The sequence below is a fragment of the Arachis ipaensis genome, chromosome B05 (assembly GCF_000816755.2).
Source record: "Arachis ipaensis cultivar K30076 chromosome B05, Araip1.1, whole genome shotgun sequence".
NCBI lineage: Eukaryota > Viridiplantae > Streptophyta > Magnoliopsida > Fabales > Fabaceae > Arachis > Arachis ipaensis.
Genome location: NC_029789.2, coordinates 98,525,258 through 98,537,066, shown reverse-complemented (window position 1 = coordinate 98,537,066; position 11,809 = coordinate 98,525,258). Strand labels below are relative to the sequence as shown.

Here is an 11,809-nt window from a genome sequence, read left to right as displayed (position 1 = left end):
CGGGCTGGGGGGTTATATTTTCGAATCCACGCGGCCGCGTGGGGCACGCGGTCGCATGGTTGGGACGAGAATGTGAGTGACGCGATTGCGTGGGGTGCGCGATCGCATGAGAGGGGGAAAGAAGGGTGACGCGATCGCATGGGTCGCGCGATCGCGTCGCTGGAAGTTGTGCTAAACGCACGACTCCAGCGCTATTTTAGCGCAACTCTCTGTCTCCTTTTGGGGTGATGTGCAATCCATGCGACGCGATCGCATCGCTTACGCGGTCGCGTGGATTGGTATTGGGTAAGTGACGCGATCGCATGGGGCATGCGATCGCGTGGGCCAATTTGTGCGAAACACACAAGGGCCGCACGATTCCAGCCCAACTTTCTGTTCGTTGGATCCTTACGCCGATATATATATCACGCGGCCGCGTGGGTCACGCGGTCGCGCGGTTGGATGGTGACCAAACGTTCTCCGTGATCCATGCAATTAAGCATGATACCAATCCGTGTACTTCGAGGTGAAGCGTGGAACTTTATTGAACCTGGTGCACCAGCTCTGAATACGAGCCATTTCCCTCTTACTCTTAAAGCCGCAGAGAGCTCTAAGCTGGCCATCTGTTTCAAGCAAACCATATTCAAGTGAATAAGTAAAATTATAAGTTAAGGATTGTACCCACTTGAAGCTTGTATTGGGTGGTAATGGCCTTGGGATAGGTGTTTTTGGTGGTTCTGCAAGTTCTGTTTCCTTGTACTCTTCTATGAATTCTTCCACTTCCTTGCAAAGATCTTCAATTGTATCTGTATTCTGGTCAAAGTCTTCTATGTCTTCCTCATCACTCGAGTCATAGATTGGAGGTTGAGAGAAATCTACCTCCGCATCATCTTCATATTCACCTGGGGAAGATTCTTCGATCTTAGAGAATTCACTTGCGGACGCAAGTTCATCACTAGGAGAACTAGACTTGTGACTATCATCATCAAGGAAATTTTCTTCTTGGATTATTCCGTCTGATTCTTCGTAAATGACTTGCCTTGGAGATTGTACGGTATCCTCCTTAGCATCAACTGTGGCATCTTGGACGGAGTTTTCCTCAATTCTGGATTCCCAAGGAAGTTTAGCATCGCCTAGATCTTCAACCAACTCTTCTTCTTGAACAATGACAGCTTCTTCCACTTGTTCTAGTACGAATTCATTCTCTGTCTTGTCCACTGGAGTCTCTAATATTTCTTTCATGCTACGCTCTTCATCGGGTTGTCCACATGGAGCTGTGGTTGATCCTTGTATATTTGAGCGCCTAGTGGCCCATTGAATTAGTGCTTGCTCCAGTTGTTGAATGGTTGTTTGAAATTTAATTACTGTTTCCTTTAGGCGATCCTTTGCTTCGCGATTTGCCAGACTTGGACATGATACAAAAGAAAGTGGTGATGATTGGGAACGATTGGATTGGTATTGGGGTAAGAAAGGATCATATGATGGCGAATGGTGAAGAAAAGCTTGTGAATGTGGTGGTTCGAGGTTATGTTGAAAGGATGGTTCATATGCACGGGGTGGGGCTTGTTGGTAATTACAAGGTTGTCCACCATGTCTTTCAGCTGCGTATGCACGGTAGAATGGTCTCTGTCCAGGATATCTCGGAGGGTGTTGCTGCCAAAAGGGTTGATTAGATCCTCTTGGTTCCATCCATCCTTGATTGGTCTGACCTTGATGCACATTCCTGTTGTAACTTCTATTTCCTTTAACAATATTAGAATCAAACTCAAAGCTCAAAGTGAGAGAGTTCATAGTAGCAAATAAAGATAAAAAAGGAAAAACAAAAGTAAATAAACAAGCAAAAGAAAAATATTTACAATAACCAATAACAAGGCACACGTTAGCAGTTCTCCGGCAACGGCGCCATTTTGACGTCGGGTGTTCTACCAGTAAAGAAATTCATAGAAACGGTTGCGTTGTAGATATAGTTTCTAAACCGGCAAAAATCCCTTCGTACAAACGTGTTGGGTGTCACAAGTAACAAACCCCTTTAAAAATTGTTAACCGAGTATTCAAACCTCGGGTCATCTTCTCAAGGAACTGCGAGGAACTTTATAACCTCTGGTCTATGCTGTCTGTACTTGGATCTGGGCCAAAAAGGGCTTCAGAATTTGCTGGGGGCATATTCTCTAATTTCTGGTGCGTGGCCTCTGTCACGCGTCCGCGTGGGTCACGCGGTCGCGTCAGTCATGCGACCGCGTCATATGCGTTCTGCTTAAGGCGCGCGGTCGCGTCAGTCATGCGGCCGCGTCGCTGCTGATTCGTGCTTGGCACGCGATCGCGTCATCCATGCGATCGCGTGGATACCAGTTTCTTTAAAGCTCCGTTTTGCTTTCTCCTTCCATTTTAGTATGTTTTCTTTTTCATCCTTTAAGTCATTCTGCCTTAGGAAATCTGAAACTACTAAACACACTAATCACGGCATCGAATGGAAATAAAGGTAATTAAAATAATTAATATTTAAAGTTTAGGAAACATGTTTTTTACAACATGACATAATAAGGAAGGGAAAGTAAAACCTTGCAATTAATGTGAATAAATAGGTGAAGAGTTGAATAAATCACTCTAATTAAGCACAAAAAAAACTCATGAAATATGGGTTTATCAAGCATACTTGAGGTGGGGTGGGAGGGGCTTCAACTCCATTTTCTGCTCATGGTTGGGCACTTGATCATCTGGAGCTGGTGATGGTGGCAAGGTATCTTCATCTTGTTCAGAGGGTTTCCCCACACTTGCACCTTGCTCCATGTGCATCTCTTCTACTTTTTCTTGGTGAACTGTAGCTACAATTTTATCAATGATGTCACACTGGAAGATAGAATGATCTTCCGGAGGATGCTTCATGGCTTCATCTAGGTTGAAGTTCACTGCTCTGCCATCTATCTCAAAGGAGTAAGTTCCTGAGAAGGCATCCAATTTGAACCTTGAAGTCTTCAGAAATGGCCTTCCAAGGAGAATGGAAGATGGACTTCCTGAGTCATTAGGGGGCATCTCCAAGATGTAGATGTCAATAGGGAATATGAGCCCCTTAATGCTCACCAGCACGTCCTCAGCAATTCCTACCACCGAGATTATGCTTTTATCTGCCAAAACAAAACGTGTTGTTGACCTTTTTAAGGGAGGGAGCCTCAAGGCATCATATACAGATAACGGCATAATACTCACACACGCGCCTAAATCACACATGCAGTCAGAAAATTTTACACCCTCTATAGTAATAGTAACCATGCATGGACCTGGATCACTACATTTTTCCAGTATATCACCTATTAAAGCAGAAATAGAGCTACCTAGAGAAATAGTTTCTAAATCCTGTATTTTATCTTTATTCATGCATAAATCTTTTAGAAACTTAGCATACTTAGGTACCTGGCGAATGGCATCAAAAGGGGAATGGTTACCTCAACCTTTTTGAAGATCTCTACCATCTTGGGGTCTAGCTCCATCTGCTTCCTAGATTTCCTAGCAAGGTGTGGAAATGGAATGGGAATGGCTTCTCTTGTAACTTCATCTTCCTTTGGTGCTCCATTCCCTAGTTGAGCTGCTTCTTCTTCAACCATGTCCTGTACTTCATCCTCTTCTTCAACATCCTCTACCTCAACAATGTCCTTAACTTGAATGTCTTCCTTTGAGCTTGACTCCTCATGACTCCTCTCTTGCAGTGTGGTTCCAGACCTCAAAGTGATGGCATTGATTCCACCTTTGGGGTTGGGTAAAGGTTGAGAAGGAATTACACTGGAGCTTGAAGGTTGATTGTTGGGGGTAGATAATGATTCCATCCGGGAGACGAGCGCTTGTAAGGTAGCATTCAAACCGTTTATGGTAGAGGTAAGTGTATTCTGAATGTCTTGTTGTCCTTGTGCAAGAGAGCGAAGTATCTCGTCATTAGAAGAAGACGGGGGGTAAGCGATTTGAGGGGCCTGCTGTTGGTTGTTCTGAGGCGCTTGGGTCCGCTTTTGGTGAGGTACTCTATAAGGCTGGCTTTGGTTCTGCTGTTGGTGAGGAGGATTCTGCTGTCTGTTGTTATTGTTGTTCCACCTCTGATTTTCTCTGTTGTCTCTGCCTCCTCGGTTGTAGTTGTTCCTCCATCCTTGGTTGGAATTATCTCTCCACCCCTGGTTGGAATTGTCTCTCCAGCCTTGGTTGGAGTTATCTTGCCAACCTTGATTGTAGTTTCCACCTTGGTTATAATTGCCACCTTGTTGATAGTATCCTTGATTCGAGCAGTCATAGAAATTATGAGTAGCTGCCAAGGTGTTGTCTTCTTGTTGGAGCTGCGGACACTTATCAGTATAATGAGTATAGCAGGCGCATATTTCGTACACTCTCTGAGGAACCAACTTTTGACACTGTTGTTGTGGGGGAGGCTGAGGTTGTTGTTGATTCAGCTGTAGCTACTTCAGTATGTTGGTCATCTCTCCCAAAGTCTGTGTGAGAGCAGCAGTCTCACTACTAGAGGAAACCTCCACAATAGCCTTGGGATGGTTGTTCCTGTGCTTTGCATTTCGGGTAGACTCAGCTAGGTCGGTGATCAGTTGCCATGCTTCTGTTGCCGTTTTGTACTTCTTCAGGGAGCCATTACTTGCAGCATCTAGTGTAGTCTTGTCTTGAGGCTTCATGCCTTGTGTGAAATAGCTAATCAACACCAACTGATCAATCTTGTGGTGGGGACATGAGTCTAGAAAATTCCTGAAGCATTCCCAATACTCATAAAGAGTCTCTGATTCGCCTTGAATAATGTAGGAAATTTCTTTCCTCAATCTATCTGTAACTTCAGCTGGAAAGTATTTTTCCAGGAACTCCCTTCTGAGCAGATCCCAATTGGTAACGACTTCTTCAGGTTGAGTGTAGAATCACTCTCTTGCCTTTCCCTCAAGAGAAAACGGGAAGGCATATAGCCAAATAGTAGTTTCATCTGCACTATGATGCCTAGTAGTTGAGCAGGCTGTCTGAAAATCCCTGAGGTGCTTGATAGGCTCTTGAGCAGATAAGCCATGAAACTTGGGCAGTAAGTTGATTAGCGCAATCTTCAGTTCAAAATCTGTAGCCAGATTCGGGTGACGCGCTTGATATGGTTGCAGTGTAAAGTCTGGAGCTCCTGCTTCCTGGAGTGTAATCCTTCTGGGCTCCGCCATATTACCTGCACGTAAATCAACAGAATCAGTAGAAGAGGAGCTTGTTTCTTCCTCAAATGGCGCTTCAGATTCGCTCTCAGATAAGACTGGTGAATTGGTAGTAACCACTTCACCACCCTCAGAGGCTAACCGATGCCGAGCTCGCCTAATACGTGAAATAGTTCTTTCAATTTCAGGATCAAACGCGGCTAAGCTCGGACAGGCAGTGAACGCGTCATTCAATGAAAAAAACATACAGCTCACGGTAAATAAAATAAAATAAAATATGCAAATATGTAAAATAAAAAAATATTTACACCAACCAATAATTTAGCACACTATTGCAACTCCCCGACAACGGTACCAAAAATTGACGTGGCGGAAATATGCCGATTAATAAATTATAATAAGAACAGCGTTGCAAGTACAGTTCTTAACCGACGAAAATTCCGCTTATCAATTTAAAAGGGTTGTCACAAATTTAGAATAAAAATACTAGGAGTAGAAATCCCAGGTCGTCTCCCAACGAGTTGACAAAAGAATGTTATTTTATTGGTCAGGAATTTTCCGAGAAATTTTAAGAGTTGGAGAACAGAAAAATAAATGATTGTAAATTGAAGCAATGAAAATTAACAAGAGGGTTTATATATTTGAATTAAAAAGCCTTGACTGGGAGAAGATTAATTGAAAGTTCTATCCTTGTTGAATTTTCCCAAGTGTAATGGTAAGAGGTTGTTGTTTCTACTTAGTTATCTTTTACCGAATAAAGGAAAATTAAGTAACTAAACCGGCTCCAATTCACAAGTCCTAATCCTCTCCTATAGAAGGATTAGCGTTAGTGACTAGAGGGCCAGCCAACAACTTCCAATTCCCAAATACACTTGAGTATTCCAACTCAAGGGTCTCCTTTTAATCAACTCCCAAGTCAAGTTGGGAGTCTACTCCATTGACATGAATGCTATTTTCATAAACGATAAAAGGGAAAGAAAGGAAGACATGGAAATTCAAATAAAATAATAACAAAAAATTAATTAAAGATAAAAATAGTTCTTTGCATTAATAAATTCCGAAATAAAAAATATCCATACTTAGATCTGAACAGGGTTAATGGGTAATTAAAAGAGTAAAGGAATAAGGAAACAAACTAGAATGATAGCAACTTCAATAGAGGTAGTGACTCTTCCCAATATCCAAATCAAAGCATAAAACTCTAAAACTATGAATGTGAAGAAAACCTAGAGGAAGTAGTATATCTCTCTAAGATTCCAAACTAAAACTAAAAACTATGCGAATGAGAATGTCTGTTGAGTCTCTGCTTGTCCCCTGGCTCTAGTCTGTGTTTCTGGGCCGAAAACTGGGTCCAAACTCAACTCAAAATCGCCCCCAGCGTCTTCTGCGATTTCTGCACGTGGCGCACGTCACGCGTACGCGTCGATGGTCATCTTCGCGTGTCACGCGTACGCATCAGGTACGCGCACGCGTCACTGTGCAAATATCCAATTCACGCGCAAGCGTGAGCCATGCGTGCGTGTCGATCCTCGCTGGTTATCTCCTTTATTTCTTGTGCTCCTTCCATTTTTGCAAGCTTCCTCTCCATCCTCTAAGGCCTTCCTGCCCTATAAAGCCTGAAAACACTGACGGCATCGAATGGTATAAAGGGGAATTAAAATACACAATTTAAAGGCTTAGGAAGTAAGTTTTCAACCATAGAACAAAATTGGGAAGGAATTTGTAAAATCATGCAATTTGTATGAATAAGTGAGCAAAGACTTGATAAAAACCACACAATTGGGCACAAGATAAACCACAAAATAGTGGTTTATCAGATGCGACGAAACTGGTGGATCAGAGGAGGCGAACACAGGGATCACGGAGACTCAGGACGTGAGAAACAGTAGCGAGATGCGACGGCGCTAGTGTTCGAGGCGAAAACAGGAGCGGTGGAATCGGGGTCACGGAGACCAAGGACGGGATAGACGATGATGGAGATAGAGATAGACGAAGGAGTGAAAGATAGAAGGGATGTGGTGGTGTTGGTGAGCGATAGTGAACAGCAATGATGAACGGCGGTGTGGGGGAGAGCAGCTGGCAAAGGTTCAGATTTGAGGGTTGAAGGTGAAGTACTCTGAATTAGAAAAATTTTACTTTTTACTGTTTTGGGCGGAGGAAGGTGAGAGAATAGAGAATAATTTTTTTATTTTTTATTAATTTTAATAAAATTTAACATTTAACCATGATTAATTATATATGGTTAACATATATACGTATTCGTATTTGTATTTGTACATAAATAATATTTAATATACTTTTAAAATATATTAAATTTTAATTTTTAAAAATTATTTAATTATTAAATGACTGACATTAATGATGCAACGTGTCTATATTGTATTAGTTCATATAAACAGAGCATGAATTCTCTCATAAATTTTGGGATATAGGAACAATCACAAAAAAAAAAAACATTCCAAACTCTAAAATAAAAATATCTAAAAGGCAAACTCAATTAGAAGAAACATTATAAATTCAAATTCAATAAAAGCTCCTCTTTAATATACTTCATACTGGGCTTATTTGATAGCCTAAACTCTTAAAACTGGCTGTTTGTTATGGTGTTGGTTTCCTAACATTACTATTTTCACAATTATATATTGTGACTGCACCTATAGTTTAAAAGATCTCAAGTAATATGCCTAGACTATACAAGTATGTGATTGCAACATTTTCAAATTGTATATACCTACCAAACTACAATCCAATTCCGTGAAGTATCTTACTGAGGTTACGATTACTGTTTGATCATTTACTTTAATTTTTGTCCATGACATAGACATAACTACTAAGATTGCTGCTAATATAACACAATTTATTTTATCGCTCCAATAATCTCACTAAAATATAGTAGAGAAGTAGTGATGTTTCAAAACCTGGAAGAAACCCCATTCTTTGCAGGCACGATCCGGCTTCTCTAGCTCAGTTTTTTCGCCTTCGCCTTTGGAGAACAGTTTGTTGAGGTCAATGATTGTATCTAGGGGGTGGCAAGTGGGGAAGTCCGTTCTGTATTATCTCGCCAAAAGTCCGTCCTTTGGCGGACTGGCCCATCCTGCTCTGCCTAGTGAGGCGGTCTTAAAATTCCATTCCGTTTTGCTTAACTGTGGGTTGGCGGGCTAAACCCGCCAAAGCTCCTCTTTATTTTTGTTACTATTAACGGTTAAATAATATATATAATTTCACACCATATTAATAAATTTATAATTTCTAAAGGCATAAAAAATTATATTTTTTTATATTCACAATATCTAATAAACATAACTATAATCTAAGTTTTCAACCAAAACATAATTATAAATATTTTTTTCAAAGTAACATAAACATAATCTAAAACACTCAACTTTCATCTTCATATTCTTGTAAGTTAGATTGGGGAAAGTTGGGTTTTGCCTAAAACATTATAAAAATATCCCCTTGCCAAAAAAACTAAGCCCGACGAAAAGTCCGCCTTTCCCCGACAAAACCCGCAGTTTATGCGGTGCGGGTTAGGCAGACTTTTGTTCTTTGGCGGTCCCAATTTTCAGTCCGGCCTTCCTTTTTTTAGCAGGTTCGATCCGACGAGTTTAAATCCGTTTGCCACCCCCTAATTGGAACTTTGGATGTGAAGTTGTGTTAGCCAAAGAAGGAGGCTCTTGATTCGGACGAATGTATCATTCCGGAGCCTTAATGATGCGCTTTTCCGCTAGCTCCTTGACAGAAGGCACAAGCAAAAAGGATCCAAGTTCAGGTGTTTCGGCAGCCACAATCACACCTGAATGATTCACTGAGCTGGACTGTTAACAAGGTGCATTTGATTTCTCAATAAAAAAGCATGCTTTTTCTTAATCATAAATCATTAATCTTTATATTATGCGGAATAGTACAAAACTGAAATTGCTGTGTTAGAAAGCTGAAACAGATTCCAATAGGCACACACTTGAAGAATGTTATATTCGTCTTTGATACTGTAATATTTCAGCAGATCAACAAAGCTAAACTGAAAAGGAAGAATTCAACGGATTTTTATCCAGAGCAGAAAATAATATCATAAACAAATGAATGTGAAAATAACATCTTATTTCTTTGTTGAGGCAATAAGATAGCTCCAAGGTCTAAGCTAAGACTACTTCCTGATTTCAAACACCCCCCCTTTTTTCCTGTATGTCGCGGATGAAGATTCTGGGATGGTGAAACCCACCGGCTGGGGGCTGCGTGAATGACGCAACGTGGTCGAAGGGGGTGTTCGGACGTTTGCGGTGGACAGGGCGGCATCGGCTGGTGCTCTGGGCGGTGGCTGGTGTTCCTAGCGGCGATGGACCGGTGAGATGGGAAGAGAATGGGAAAAGGAAGGTTGCAAAATACACCTCACATGCGGAGAGAAGGCTCCTGTTTAAAATTCTTATTTTTTTAATTTAAAAGACAAAATTATTAAAAATTAATTAAATTAATTATCATTTGATTTTAATTTTCTTTTTCATTATATTGGTCATATTATTCACTAAACTCATTATTTTCCTATACCTTTTTAAAAAGTAAACAATCAAAAAAGAAAAGAAATAATTAAAAGGAAAGAGAGAGTGATGAATAAGAGAAAAATAAGTGAGTTTGAGTTTTTATATCCAGGGGTGTTGTTTTTAAAAAAAAAAATTACAATAAACTAAACTAAAATTGCGCCAGATCATTTTAAATAAATTAGTTTTATGAAATAAAAATCAAATAAAAATTATTTTCTTTTATTTATAGATGTAACTCTTTTATCTTAGAAGAGATTCAAAAAATTATAATCAAATAATTTCATCTCAAATCTTAGTCCAGATAAAACTTTTATAAATATGAAAATAGTTCATTTCACTCTAAATATATTTGAATTACATCTCAGAAAAAGGTTTCCAAAGTTAGGTAGCAAAGTTTTTGAATTTCTCAACATAAAAATTATGAGTTTTTGTACTTTACATATCCTTTCACATAAATTGATCCAGTTTTGATCAGTAGTCAATGAAAAATATTTAAGATTACTAAATTGGTGAATTATCCAATAATTTTAGTTGAAAAAGTCTAAAAAATATCTAAAGTTTTTAAATTGATAAAATATTCTATATAAATAGCGGTTTAGTATGAAAAAAATTTGAAGAAAGAATATTTAAAATCATTAGATTGAAGAGCCAATTTAAGCCATAGTTTAGACTTTAGAAGATTTGAAAAAATAATACCTAACATTTTTAAATTTAATTGCAGTTTATTCTTAGATAAGATTTAGCCTAAAACGATTTTAAAAAAAAATCTATTTTATATTTATTCTATTAATAAAACTCTTAAACTTTCTTTACAGTAATTACCCAAATCAGTCCCAAGAATTTTAAAAACGGACATTTTAGTTCCTAAGAAAAATTAATACACAGATCAATCCTCAATGTTTTACTCCGGTAGACAAATCAGTCCCAGTTCATTTTCCGGCAGAATAACTACCCAGATCATTCCTCAAAGATTTTAAAAATGGACATTTTAGTCCCAAAAAGATTAACGTACAAATCAATCTCCAATGTTTCTTTCCGTTAGACATAACAGTCCTCTGTCTAAAAATAAAATAAAATAATAATAATAAATTATTATTATTATTATTATTATTATTATTATTATTTGGTGACTATATATATATATAAGAATCTAATGAATAAATTTATCATTATTTTTGTCTAAAAAATACAAAAAATTATAGTACAATATTATTAGGCAATTAATACTAATAATAATAATTATTTTATTTTATTTTATTTTATTTTTGGACGGAGGACTGTTATGTCTAACGGAGAGAAACGTTGGAGATTGATTTATACATTAATTTTTTTGGGAGACTAAAATTTCAATTTTTAAAATCTTTGGAGACTAATCTGAATAGTTACTTGCCGAAAAATGAACTGGGAACTGATTTGTCTGCCGGAGTAAAACCTTAAAAATTGATCTGTATATTAATTTTTCTTGGGGACTAAAATGTCTATTTTTAAAATTCTTAGGACTAATTTAGATAATGACTCATTTTCTTAAAAGACTAAACATAGGTATTTGAGGCTGAATCAACTTATTTCGCTTGTGTATATCTTTCAAATTTTTATCTCTACTTTTTAAAGTTTATTTTTTTTTCTATTACATTCGGGGTTTCTTTTTATATTTGTCTTTATCAAAAATACTTCAAAATCATTTTTAAAATGATCTGAAGTGCATCAAGACTTAAGATGGGTTTTAAGGAAACTAGTATCTCAAATTCTATTTTGAAAAACTTTGAACAAAACCTTTCAATCATTAACTTTAACATATTTCGCAATATATAAGTTAAAAGAGCTGAAAAATTTTTATGTTCTTTGTTTCAAATTTAAAAAAATTTATAGTTCTAAGCCTTTTTGTTCTGTTTACCATTTTCTCATGGACAAAAGTGAGAAACTTATTATAACTATTTTACAATTTGACCGAACAACTGTCAAAGCATCAAATCAATGATTTTGCAATTCTCCTTCTGATGGTTGATCCAGATTCAATAATATTGTAATAATAATATCCGGTCTTTACATTGCTATATATTTAATGAGCAAACCTATTTTAAAAGTAGAATTCCACTTCTAAGAATATGATACATATTTTCCAAGCTTTTAAAA

At 38.0% G+C, this 11,809-nt stretch overlaps 1 pseudogene; it reads right to left on the bottom strand.

Annotated features, from left to right (window-relative positions):
• Positions 1–11,472, bottom strand: part of LOC107640789 — a 73,599-nt pseudogene extending 62,127 nt beyond the window's left edge.